The sequence below is a fragment of the Pinus tabuliformis genome, chromosome 4_1, assembly GCF_031772625.1.
Source record: "Pinus tabuliformis cultivar Carrire ecotype Pingquan chromosome 4_1, CPIR1, whole genome shotgun sequence".
NCBI classification, from domain to species: domain Eukaryota; kingdom Viridiplantae; phylum Streptophyta; class Pinopsida; order Pinales; family Pinaceae; genus Pinus; species Pinus tabuliformis.
The window spans coordinates 4,455,579-4,469,290 of record NC_142303.1 but is presented as its reverse complement, the minus strand read 5'-3'; positions in this window follow the sequence as shown (position 1 = coordinate 4,469,290).

Below are 13,712 nucleotides of genomic sequence, written 5' to 3'. Positions count from 1 at the left end.
CGACAACTCGATTAAGCTACTATTTGCAAAGGAAAATTGTAAATGATGAAAAATACATAAAAAAAACATTCACAATTCCTTCTGATGGAGGCTGAACAATGAAAAGGAAGATGGTTTCAACAGAGATATACTGATCACAGAGAGAAAAACTACTGAATAAAGTTGAAGACAATGAAGAAAAAACCAAAATTTGGAGGCAAAAACAGTCTTAGTCAATCATCGCACCTTGTAACGCAGGGAAAGAAGGATGCATCTCACTTGCAACAGATGGGAGGTGCGATGGTCCAAGGATGAGACTGTGCTTGGTTTTCACTCACAGTTTACAACTAAGTTTAGGGGTTTAAGCTTAGCTAATGATAGTCAGTAAACACAAGGTATAGGGGCTGATCTAATGAGGTTATTTGAGCTAACACCAGGGCACTTAGGATGTTTGCAAGATAGATGTTTAGTTCATAAGCCAACCCAGAGATTGACTGAAGCAGCGTTGATCTACTTTATAGTTGCATAGCAAAAGCATTTTGAAGGCTAGATGGCTTAAATTCAAGCTCTGTCTGTGGTTTATAAAGCAAACAACAGTAACAAAACAAACAAACTATTCGTTCCCTAGTGGAGTCGCCATTTTGTTATCGGGAAAAATAGTGTCCATTTAGAGCTGCTAGTCCCACTAAGATGGGTAGCTATCTTAGAAACAAACAAACTAAAGTTACTTGTGTTTTCCTTTATGAGAGATAGATGAGAGAGAAGCAGAGAGTACCAACCTCAGTCTTTACCTAGTCTCCTTACTCGTTTCCTCTCTCCTTTGATAGAGCTTTCGCCACTCCTTTCTCACTTGTCCCACTTCAAAGAACACCTGTAGAATCAAGGCAGAAAAATACCATCAAAGCATAGAGATCTATAACCATAAATAATGTAGGATCAGATATACATTAACCATATAGATGCATATACAAATACAAGATTCAGAGATATACAAGCATATGGAGGAAAACTCAAATAGCTTTATTGATAGAAGTATTAGAAAAGAGGATTACAACCAGGCTTTCTGATACAACATCACCCTCCTAGCATGAAAGCCCTCTTCACCTCATAGAAAGCAAGATCACCCAACAATGTCTTCAAAGTGAAACGAACAACACTTCCTTGCAAATTACAAAATTCCAGCCTCTGGATCTCTTGGATGAGGGATCCATATATAGATGTTTATAGGAGAGTGAGTCAGCTTCTGGGATTTTGATTAGTGTCATTTCACTGATAGTTCTTGGTTCCATTTGGAGATTTCAAATCTCTTACTCATCCCTGGGCGAATTCAGAGAGGTAAGTGTCGTATGAGCAGTTTCTAGAAGATTCTCTGGGTTTCCACCTAGCACACTGCTTCTGCCATTCATCCGCTCTCACTCATCGCACCCTACATAAGGGCTTTCCAGTATGCATCGCACCCCCTGTGTGTAATAGGTGAGATGCATCACACCCTATGCATGGAGTAGTCTGTATGGTCCAGTTTTGACCAGTTCTAAGTAGTTTTTCATGGAGAACTTCTGGGAGATGATGTAATCAGCTGACCTTGTTCCTTTAGGGTATAAAACAACACTTTTAGGGGTTTAGAAGCCCTTGGTTTATGGACATATGTGATTGGGGTTGCACTGCCCAAATATGTCTCTAACACTAGTTTAGGGAGATCCAAAAAAACCTATGTGCAAACTTCTTAATGGAGCTAGAAGGCTACTAATGGGGAGATCAGTGAGCCAATGTTTAGTGACACAAAAAGGATTTGTGATTATTGATATTAGAAGATTGAGGAGTAGAGAGATTTACCAGAGGGATATTGAGACTTAGAGGGAGTCTAATTTAAGAGGGAGAAACCCTATGGAAGATAGCACTTTAGGATATGAGGATATCATACTAATTATTGCAGTGGTTGCAACAACAGTGTGGAAGAAACAACAGGGTAGTAGTAGAAACAATATCAGTAGATCATATTTCACAATGCATGTAGCTATACCTCTAGAAGTGAGGTGGGTCGATGTCGAGCCTTAACCCTAGAGTTGAAAATATTTGGGAAGGATCCATAGGAGAGAAGTTACAATATACTTTTCTCATGGATCATTACCTTTTTAAAAGGGCCCATAGTGTTCAGTGGCAGAAGGATCAGTGTCAGTTTGTGCAATAAGATGATGAGGAGAATAGAGGAGTGTTGATAGCAGTGCATGAGGCACAATGCAGAATTAGTGCAGTCTTCCCAATAGAAATTTGTAGAGACACAATTGATTCAATGTTTTTGGATGCTTCTAAGTTGCAGTTGTTGTAGTAACAACAACAATAGCGAGAGGTAGTGCTATAATACATTCCAAAGGTGCTGGATAGTGGTGGTGCAAAATCCATTTCTTGCTAAGAGGGAGTGTTAGAAAGTGTAGCCATAAAGGCTCAATTTGACTTTAGCCATAGTCAAATTGAGTAAAGAGAATTTCCACATCAACAGGACAACTTGGAGAAATTTAACTAGTGTGGCATGGCTCTTGTCACTCAGTTATCTCAGTTAATTCGAGTTAGTGGGCTTGGATTTCAGTCATACATGTGTTGAATGCTAAATTTTAGTAATCTAGTTCAATTATTTTTAGTTGTACTCAGTTAACTAACCTCTAACTATAGATAGAGTCAGTGGAAGGTAAAATGTACAGTGAGATAACAGTCTAACTCAAAGATTTGTCAGTTAACTAATCAATCAAGGCAAAATAGCTCGTTCATGCATGGAATTCGAATTCCTCAGCTTGAGTGGAGGAATTAAGACTAATGTAAAATTATTTGTATACTAGTGGAGTGTACAAAATTTTTCATGTAGGAAGTTGATTAATCCTTGGGAATTGTGCAATGAAATAGGGACTTCCTTATTGTTTAGGAGCTCAAATTAGCCTAGATTTTTGTAAGGAAATAGGAGGCTGGGGAGGCATAAAGTGGCTAAGTGTTGGCCAAAAATTCTCATTTAGTAGGGAGAACAGTTTTACCTTTGTAGGTGGTGCTCAGACTTGGAGCATGCAATTGTAATAGTTTATCTATTCAATTGATTAATGCAAAAGGCTTGAGGGGCTTTTCCTAGTTGGGTTCCCCTAGAAATCACTGAGTACTTGTGGTTTTTCTTGTTTCATGTCTATGCATGTGTCTCTGAATTGTGATTTCCATTCCACAAAATTGTAGACTAGAATTGTGTCTCTTGTTTTTGAGTTTGAAATTTTGAGCAGTTGCAATTTATATAAAATTTCTTAGATATCTTGGTTGAGCATTAAGATACCTTGGCTCTCTGCATATACCTCTTCCTATATCTTCCATTGTTTCTTTCGACCATTTTTCTCGTTGTTGGTATTGTAATAGTAACAACTAAACTGTGGTATTCGAGAGTGGCAAAGCATCCCCCCTCCCCCCTCTCCTTCAACACCGATGATACCAAAAAGACTTATAACATTAAAAACAATCAAGAAATGATAAAGAAAATCCTAATAATTCTTATTAGTTTCAAAAGAAATAAAGAAAGTCGATTTCCTAGAACTTTTATAGGCAAGTTCAGTGCTAACGGGTCTGCAACAAGATAAACATTGGAAAATCATTTTTCTAGAGCTATGAGAAACCAATTGAAAGCCAACATGCCTATACATATAATGTGTAAGACGTGATAAGTCATATAAATCATGAACTGACATCAAAGTTTTGAAATGAAATTTAACTACTGTCAATTTTAATGGTATTCATTAACCATTTGTCGTCATCAACATGGCTAGTACTAATTTTCCTTATCTACAATAAAAAAGTATTGTTCTGAAATTGGTTACTTTAAACAATATTCATTTTTCTTAAATTCCAATTTGAGATAGTCCAATTGATAGAATTGTGTTTGATGATTGATCTATATGGCACACTTTAGAAATCAAAATCATACATACTCTTTTATTAATATCCTAAATCTCATTCTATTTTGATTAACTAAATCTCTCCCACCAAAAAATATAGGTCTTTTCGTCGTTTATTCAATGGACCAATGCGTATTCACGACATTTACTCTGTTATCTTTTTTTGCTATCAGCTAATTTTTTGCGATAAAAATAGAGTGAACGAACATTGGTATTGACATTTTCATAATACTAAGTGCATTAGTGATTTAAAAATTGTTAATTGAACACCTATTATCCAATATTAAATGAACTTTGTTTTTAATCCGCGTGAGGAAGAAGTGTTGTGCGAGAGAAAAAATATGCAAAAACATACTACAAAAAATCAATTAAGTGGCAGTTTTGGATTGTTTAATTTTGTGGCATGAATAGTTTGGTTTATTTGTATATCGAATGCAAAATAACTATAGACGATTAATTGTATTTGTGAGGCAATTTTGTATCTTTACTCGATATGGTTTCGACTGCTTTACGTTAAGCTAAAAATTAACATTTCAAACTATTATTGTTACAACAAAATTTTTACTACTCTCTAATATATGATGATTGTATAGATGATTAACTGTATTTGTGATGAAATTTTGTATCTTAACTCGATGGAATAATAAAATAAGATTAGATTACCTCATTAAGGTTTGGAGGGAAAAAAGAGAAAACTACTTTTTCAACTCATATTTTCAACTTATCTTCCTATGATTTTACTTAAATTTTGGGTGAGAGCACCCATTGGATGTGGAATTTAATTTAGCATCCAAGGAGTAACCATGTTGCACGCTTTCGATGGACCCCCTTACACAAAAAATGTGAAATACACGATTTTTTTTTATTGCAATCACCCTTTTTCATATCTTTAACATTTTTTATGTAGTAGGGTCCATCAAAAGTATGAAACATGGGTACTTCTTGGATGAAAAATTAAATTCCACATCCAATGAGTGCTCCCACTTAGAATTTGAGTAAAATCATAGGGAGATAATTTGAAAATATGGGTTGAAAAACTAATTTTTTTATTTTTTTATTTTTTTATCCTTTCACCTTTTTACTCCAAAAATGTTGAATCATCCCCCATGGTTAACATCATCCTATTGAATCCTATTAGTTCTTATAAATTTTATTTTTGTTGTACATTTTTGTTTTGAGACCAATTTTTTACCTCAAAATTTCTCCAATGACAATATATTAGATTAAATGTTATTAAACACTTGAGTGATCACGTGATTGCATATTGATTTGCTAAATAGATATTAATAGTATTGCTAAGACTTAATTAATTCTTCAATGCTAAGTGGGGAGTCGTCTACATCATAGTCAATATCTGCCACTGCAGGTTCCCATATCTTTGCAAACATTTCTGTCTCGACAGATTTTTTCCATATATGGTTTCCCTGTACACTTGTCCTTACTTGCATGCACTATTACTAAATTCTTTCAACAATTTGTATGTTACATGTTATCATTACAAAGACGGTGTATTATAATAGTTTATAAACACTAATGCTTAGCAATAATCCTTGGTTCTATAGACATATGGTTTGACATGGACAACATGCTTGCATTTGGTCGCTCTAATAGTGACGTGTGTTAATCGGATAAACATTCACACTAGTTCTTCGATTAATAAAGAGACATAGCCTTAATAACACACTGTGTGGAAGTGTGGTATTTAGCTTTTAGGGCATTTGACAATGTGAAGAGCCTCATACAGATGTAGAATGTGAAGGAAGCTTCCATTGCATAAAGAAAGCTTTCATTGTAAACTCTGCAAAATACTAGAGTTATTTTTCTAAAATATCTTCACTTTAAGAGATGTGCTAATGTGTTTTTACCTGACATGCATTTTCAATGGCTTCAATGATTTAAAAACTAGTATTTTGTGGAAGGAAGGCGTGGGGGAGAACTGTGCAGAGGGAGAATGCATGTAGAAGTGCAGAATATTCAAGCATAAAAATTGTGTTTGTTATTGTGCACACTTTTTCTGCCACACAAATCACATATTAAAAACTCATTTCATTTAATGTTGGACAATAAGCATTCAATTGACAAATTCTCAACGAAATATAAGTTTTATGAATCTTATATGAACCTAAATGCAAATTAACATGAAGAACCTAACGTAATTTTAACAACATGTTCGTAGTTGCATTGCCCAAGTGTGCATCATGCATTTTCTGACATGCACATTTCCAACACATACTCAATTAGTTTTCAAGGGAGCTTGTTACGAATGTTTTTTTCCAAAGTGCATTTCTACTTGCTCTACTAAGTTTTTGTTTTGCGAGTTGTTGGAAATGCATATATTCAAAATGCAGCGATGCAGATCAAGCTTTCATTGTGGAGTGCGCCAATACAAAAGAAGCTATTGTTGAGCCTCCATTTGTCCAAATTTTCATGATTTACCTGAATAATTTTATGTCTGTACTAAGTGTCTATAATCATTATTCTTCGTTTTATGCATTATTAATTTATCATTTAGAGGCATTTAGAGCTGACAGTTGTTGATCTATGAACTCTTCTTGTTTTGTTAATTTAATGTGAAAATATCATATTGTCAGGCTCTTTTGTGGCAGGTGTTAACATTCCTGAAGTAGCAGTTCCTATACTAGCTGTGCCTGCACCAACATGCCTGCACTAATTTGGGGCTTTCATACATTGACACATATATAGGGAAATATGAAAGAGGTTTTTGTTCAAAATGGTGTTTGAACACTTCCACATAAGCTAAGATACACCCAGGTTGTACGGATTTATGTTTAGGCAATAATTAATGCCTCAACCCCAAATTCGCAGCAGTTTCCAAACTGCCAACTTCTGCCTCGTTTTCCATGCACGTGAAGGTGAATGAAGAAATTATAGAACATGGGTTTTGGTCCCAGTATAGCAAATTGACAAAGCCTCAAACCGATTTCTAAAATTCGTAATGGTATAAAAGTTACATAACGGTCTTTGAGGCAGTTTTCTAAAAATAAATTGTTTTTCCAGAATTTTAGCATCTCAGATTTCAAATAGTCATTTTCAGGCATGATTTCCGAGGTAATGGATCTGAACCAGAAAATTATGAGAGAGGTTATTGTTTAAAATATAACAAGCTATATTTCCTCCAAGTAGTTTTCCGAAATTTGTAATGGTTAAGGAGATACATAGAATTCTTTGGAGGCATTTTGCTAAAAAAACTGATTTTTCTAGAAGTGTAGAAAGTGGCCAAACTTGGGAAATTCGTGCCAGACCTTCATTCCTTCAATGGGTAATTGGTTGTACTGATATTCTAGTGATGAATATCAATTGAGATTCAATCCCCATGTTATTTGCTGAAGTAACTATCATGTAAAAACCAATATAAAAGAGAGGAGCTATGTAGGTGTGGGGAGGATGGCAGTTTGTAGTTTGTAAATTGTATTTCATTTGCAGAACATGGAATTAGATCTTACTGTGCAGGGAAGGAGGAGCTGCACACTAGTGGGATGATCCTTGGAGGGGACCATTAGAGCTAGCGCTGCATTTTTTAATGAATCTGTAACAAGACTTCTGAAATGAATTTCCTTGGCATTAAATTCTGAATTCTGGTTTCTACTCTGTAATGAGTTTATTGGAAATCACTTATGAGTAATTTTGTTTCTCTATAATGTTCTAAGATTGTGATTGAAATCATTGCAAGGGCAACGAGTTGGATGGTTGGGCCCACCAGCCAGCCGTTGCCCCAAACCTCTTAACTTTCATTTTTTGCATTTTAGTTTGCTTGGTGTGAGTGTGATCTTAGATAATTTCGCAATTTCATTTCATAGCTCTTCTTTCAGTCATTTCATTTTCAATTTCATTCCAAAAGCTTTATTTTACTGTTGTGGTTATTTAAGTTTAATATCAATTCTTTTGGATGTATTTTCATAAAGGCTGAACTAAAGTAAACGGTGAATGTTTTAACTGCATCTCTTATTTATTCTTACAAAGATCTACCCTGATCTCATTGCTGTGTAACAAAGTTTATTTCCAGAGCGCAACGGTGAAATAATTGTTCAGCAAGAATTCTGGTTAACTTAACTGAACATATACTCATAATTTCCTTTGAATATTCTATGAGACAGATTCCTGCATTTTTTATGAGAAACATTTATTCCTGCACTTTTGCAGAAAAACATTTATTCCTACACTATTGCAAGAAAACATTTATTCCTGCACTTTTTCAAGTAGATGCTCGGATCAGCATAAGGAAAGATTGTGAATCTTGTTGACAAAACGCTCACATAATTCTTCATTATAATAAAATGTTTTTTCTTTCTCTCTAAAGACTAATTCTATTAAAGGAAAATCAAAAATTTAATACAAGGAGGAAGAGGCCTCAGGAAAAAACATCTGAGAGCCTGCAACAAATCAAAACTGTCCCAAGCATGGGAGGACCAGTTACAGTAAGCAAGGAGCAAAACATAGGGGCCTGAATACCACGATAAGACCATAAGAAGAGATGGGATAACCCTCTACGAAACTATCGAGCCCAGAAACAAGAGACCGAGACATTATTCATATCCACCAAAGAGCTATAGTATGCCACCCCGCTAAGACTGAGAACCAAGCTACCAAACCGTCGATGCTGAAACAAAACTATAGACTCAAAACCGCCTGATCTAACCAAAAAACTAATTGGAAATTTCTGGGAGAACGCGAAAGGCACAGGAGACATTATATTACCATATCCTCGTCTAGAGGCTCCTCCACAACAGGGCATGCATTGCCATACCAGATATTGTTATAGACATTTTTGTGCCTTACAGCTCTAAGCATGAAATTTCCATAATCCAAGGGATCCAAAGTCCCTAAAAGTGTTGTTCCTACCCCTAAAGGAACAAGGTCAACCAATGACAGCTTCTCCCAGAAGTTCTCCACCAAAAACTACTCAGAAAAAGTCAAATCAGGATCAATTCAAGTGCTCCACTAGCTGCCTGCGTTGCAAAGCACCCAAATACACTGGCTAGGTGCGTTGCAACGCACTTGAATGCACTACCCAGGTGCGTTGAGCGGGAAATGACAAGTGGCAGAGTCATTCAACGAGGTGGAGAGACAATGGAAGCTTCCAGAATCTTCTCCAATGACACTTGCCTCACTGAATTCGACCAGTGATGAGTAAGAGGCTCTCAGTCTCCAAGTGGAAGCAAGAACTGACAGAGAGAAGCCACAAGTCAAAACATAAGCTGACTCATCCTCTCTGCTTACATCTATATATGGATCCCTCATCCCAGAGATCCAGAGGCTGGAATTTTGTACTTTGCAGAGAATTGCTGTTGTTTTGAGATTGAGATTAGTAGATTGGGTGATTTATGCTTTGTTGGAGGTGAGGAAGGGATTCCTTTGCTGGGAGGTAGATGCTGGATCGGGACTCACTTGGTTGTATCTCCTCTTGGACTTTCTTATCATATCAATAAAACTATTTGAGTTTCTTCTACATGCTTGTATATCAGTGATGTTTTGTTATATTTGCATGTTTAGCTTAATCTGATCCTGAGCTTTTTATGAATGTAAATCTATATCTTTGTGTAGTTTCTCTCTTCTGTGATCTTGCAGGAATTTAGTGAAGCTGGGCCAGTAAGGGAGCAGGCAGCGGGAAGCGAACAAAGGGAAGAGCGATTGGATCAACAAACTAGCGAAAGACACAGGTTAGTTACATCCTTCCTCTTCATTTACATTTCATAAAGAAGAATACTCAAGCAGTTTTCCTTGTTTGTTGCTAAGGCACTGTCACACCTTAGAGTGGGATAGGGGTGTTCTGAATAGATACTTTTCCCAACAACAGAATGGCGACTCCGCTGGGGATCGTATCTAGTTAGTTTATTTGTGTTTCTATTGTTGTTCTTCTCATAAACTTAGGAGTGGCGAATCGAACTGCATTTGCCATTTACAAATGCAAAGTAGAGATCTGCTACTCTAGTCCATTCACTGGGCCTGTTTATGATCTGAACAGCTGATCCACAAATGCTCTAACTGCCCTTTGTGATAGCTCTTAGTCCTCCTTTAAATCATCCCTCTAATTGTACCTTACTGATAGCTTTTATCCGGCCAAAAACCATAGATTAAACTGCAAACCGTGACCCAGAACCCAGAGAAAATTCTCGTTTCTGCTTCAGCGCAGGCTCTGTGAAGAGGTTCTGCATTTCAACGCAGGTCCCGAGAGGGCTACCTGCGCTGCAATTCAGTTTCTCTGTGCAACAGGTGCGCTGATCAGCATTTGCCCTGTGCAGCTGTGGTTCTTTGCTTCATTTTGTTCAGTTTTATCTCTGATTTTTGCAGCCTGTTATCAGTGTGTGTACCTATCTGAAAACCCCTTTTCTTTGCCTTAATTCCGCCTCAGTTGTATAAAAGAAATTGTATTTGTTTTTGTGTATTTATTACATCATTTGCAGTTTCCCATTACAAAAGTAAACTAGTCATACTGTCGCCCTTAGATCTAGACCTGTTGTAAGTGTCGTTTTGATCTTAGGAGTAAGTGTGTTTGCTGTTGACAGTTGATTGCGCTTTTACTTTTGTCTTTTGGATTGAATTTGTGAATTTCTAGTGTCGAAACAAGTGTTTACTTCAAAATCATAAAGTGTCGTAATCATCTTTTTGATTTCGAAAAGAAGCTTGTTTGTGTTTTTCACTTGAAATCGAATTCGAGTTTGTACAACAACTTTCTTTTTAGGCATCAATATTAAGAAAGTGAAAACAAATACATGCATTTGTGCATTTGCATATTGATAGTTTGTATGGTTTGATTTAGGAAAAAGTGCATTTACAGTGTGCTCTGTGCTCTTTGAGAAAAGATTGTGTCTTTCTTTTCCCCTTGTAGCTAGGATTTTCATTGTTGAAAAGAGATAAAAGCTTGCTTATCATCTTTAGACTGCATTTAGGAATTATATCTACATCACGTGGTGATCCAAAAAGGAAAACTTCTAAGAAAGATCAACCTAAAATAAATTGAATGAACTTAACAACGCTTTGTAACTTAACGCACAACATAGAGGTCTAGGCTAGAGACATGTTCCGGCGTCGTAAAACCTGGTGACTGTCGGCCTCACTGATGGTTGGGTGATTTCTCCAGAGAGACGATAAGTGCCAGTACGGATTGTGCTCCCACGTACCGTCAAGTATATATTGGGAGACCCCTATAGGCATAAAACCTTTATCCATAGGAAGCCGTGTCGGCCGCCCTACTGATCGCAATGCACTGAACACAGCATTCGGGAAGATTGACCGCCCGTACCCTAAAAAGTATTCTGCGGTTTTGCGATTGGTTTGGCACACCCTCTACCTAGAACTCCAGAGCAGTCCCTTTCATTCCTTTTCAGACTCCTTAACGGAAAAGGTCCATCTGAGCACTTGTCACTTAAGGCTCATTAAAAATCGAAGGAGACTAGAGTCATCTTTTGCTTTTTCTCGACTCTTTAAAATTGAAAAAGCAAGTTGTGTCCAAGCGTTGTTAAAATTTATTTTAAGCGGAATATTCATACCCTTTTTCCTGCGTTGATATTTAGGTTGAGAAAATGGAGCCTACCAACCAAGGAATTCCCCTTGGTGGAAATCCTAGTCCCTTCTCCTCTTGGGGAGATGTTGGTGCGCCCCATATGGCCACATTGTCGCTTCCAGGACTAACAATTGGCTTGCCGGTCTGGCTCTTCTCAACCAATGTCGTTCAGAACACCACTATTCCTGAACAATCGAATCAGCAGTTAGACCAGCCCAGAGTTACCCACCAACCTTCTACTTCCTCTAATTCTTCCTCTCCTCCTTCCTCTTCGCTTGATGGGGCCGGCAAAGCCAAAAGTCAAGTTCCTAAGGAGAAGAAGGAAAAGAAGAAGAAAAAGAAGAAGAAGAAGAAGAAGGAGCCAAAAGTGACTTGGGGCAAACGAGTGTCGTCTAACGAAAATCCACACACTGCACTGACTAGGCCTAAATCGCCATGTGTCATTTGCAAGGGAGACCACTTTCAAAAAGATTGTCCCTGCATCCCTCGGATACTAAGGGACTGGTCTCCCCGTTTGCACAATCCGGTGGCGTCAACCTCTGATAGCCATGTTGAAAGCACACCGTCAACTAGCGAAAGTGAAGTCCCAGGACAAAAAGGGAGAGCTAGATCTCCCTGTAAACTGTGCGAAGGAAATCACGCCATCCACCGTTGTCCCTTCTTAGACGAAGCTAAAAGAGTTTTGGATGATCGTCCGGTTTCACCGTTACGACTTCCTCCTGGATATAAAAAACTCTTGCCGAGTCCTTCGTTAGTTGAGAATCCAGCTAGCCCGCTCAAGTGGTCAGCTGAAGCGCCGGTCATTGAAGATGAACCAGCTGAATCCATACCCGACGAAAGTCAAAAGGTCGAGGCGGCAGTTGACCCGGTCTTGCCTTCAGAGGTTTTACCTTCGAATGACACAGTCACTGAAGAGAACAAGGATGACACCGTCCATATTCTCTTCATCAACACAGACTCCGATGAACAAGGGGGCAACCTACCCATTCCTTTATCGCAGGAAGGAAGTTCGTCAGAGCCGTACCCGGCCGTCTACTCGGTCCCACCTCCAAGCAACCTAGTTGTCTCCTTCGACTGGAATCAACTAGGCAGACCCCGCTTACCAGCAAGCATACCATTCAGAATTATCGTCCAAATATATAGAATGGTCATGGCTGGTACCATCATAGATGAGGGGGCATCTGTGAGTATCCTTTTCTCTACTGCTTGGAAAGCGCTTGGTTCGCCATCGCTTTTGCCTGAAATGAGAAATCTGACAGGCTTCGATAAAGGAACCAGTTGACCGTTAGGGATCCTCCCCAATGTACCTATAACATTGAAAGGGAAGACCGTTCAAATGAACGTGATGGTCGTTCAAGGACCCTTGGATTATAACCTACTCCTTGGACGAGACTATATTTATTGCATGGGAGCCATCGTCTCCTCACTCTTTAGAGTAATGTGTTTTCTGCACGAAGGAAGAGTGGTCAAGCTCGTGGACCAGCTTTCATTTCCCGAATCACGCATCGTAAATAGTCATATACCATCCCTAAATGGTCTCTTCACAGAAGAAATGTCTCAACCCACGGTCTGTCCTCCCGATGAGCGCGAGTAATTCGGAGGGATATGACTGGAACCCAGGGGGCATGCGTCCTGGTCTGCTTCGGCAGGAAAACTTCGGGTATAGGGTAGGTTTCCGCGGGAGAATATGACTAGTCTGTACCCTGTCCGTGATTGAGATAGGGGTTATTCTAGAACAAGATTCTCTTGTCAAAGTTATGTGTTTGGCGCTCGTTGTCACTCACCTTTGTTTATCTTGGTAGACATCGCCGAAGAAGTGTTTTGTTTGTTGTGTGAATAGAACAATCTTTGGGTAACCTGTAAGAGGTAGTATCCTTCCTGATAAAACAAATGTTTTTTCAGCTCGAATAAAGGGTGACCCTTCCTGATAAAACAAATGTTTTGTCAGCTCGAATAGAGGGAGACCTCGAAATTCTGTTTTATACCTGGGGGCATGCAAACCTTTTGGAGTGCAAGCAAGGGGCGGCTATTTATTTTTTTTAAATTTTTAGGTCCTCCCTTTAAACCTGTAGGCTAACCCTTTAAACTCGTAGGATTAGGCGTTTCCTAACTTGCATAAAGAAAGGATGTGGGGAAAAATCTAAATGTTGCCGTTTTATATGAGACATTCTTATCATATGACTGGATTATCGATCAGTTTTAGCACATAGTTCATGCTCGTTAAAAAATAAACATAAGATCGAGCAAGTGTTTCAATCCGCGTTTAAGCTCGTTAAAAAATGAACTATCCTCCG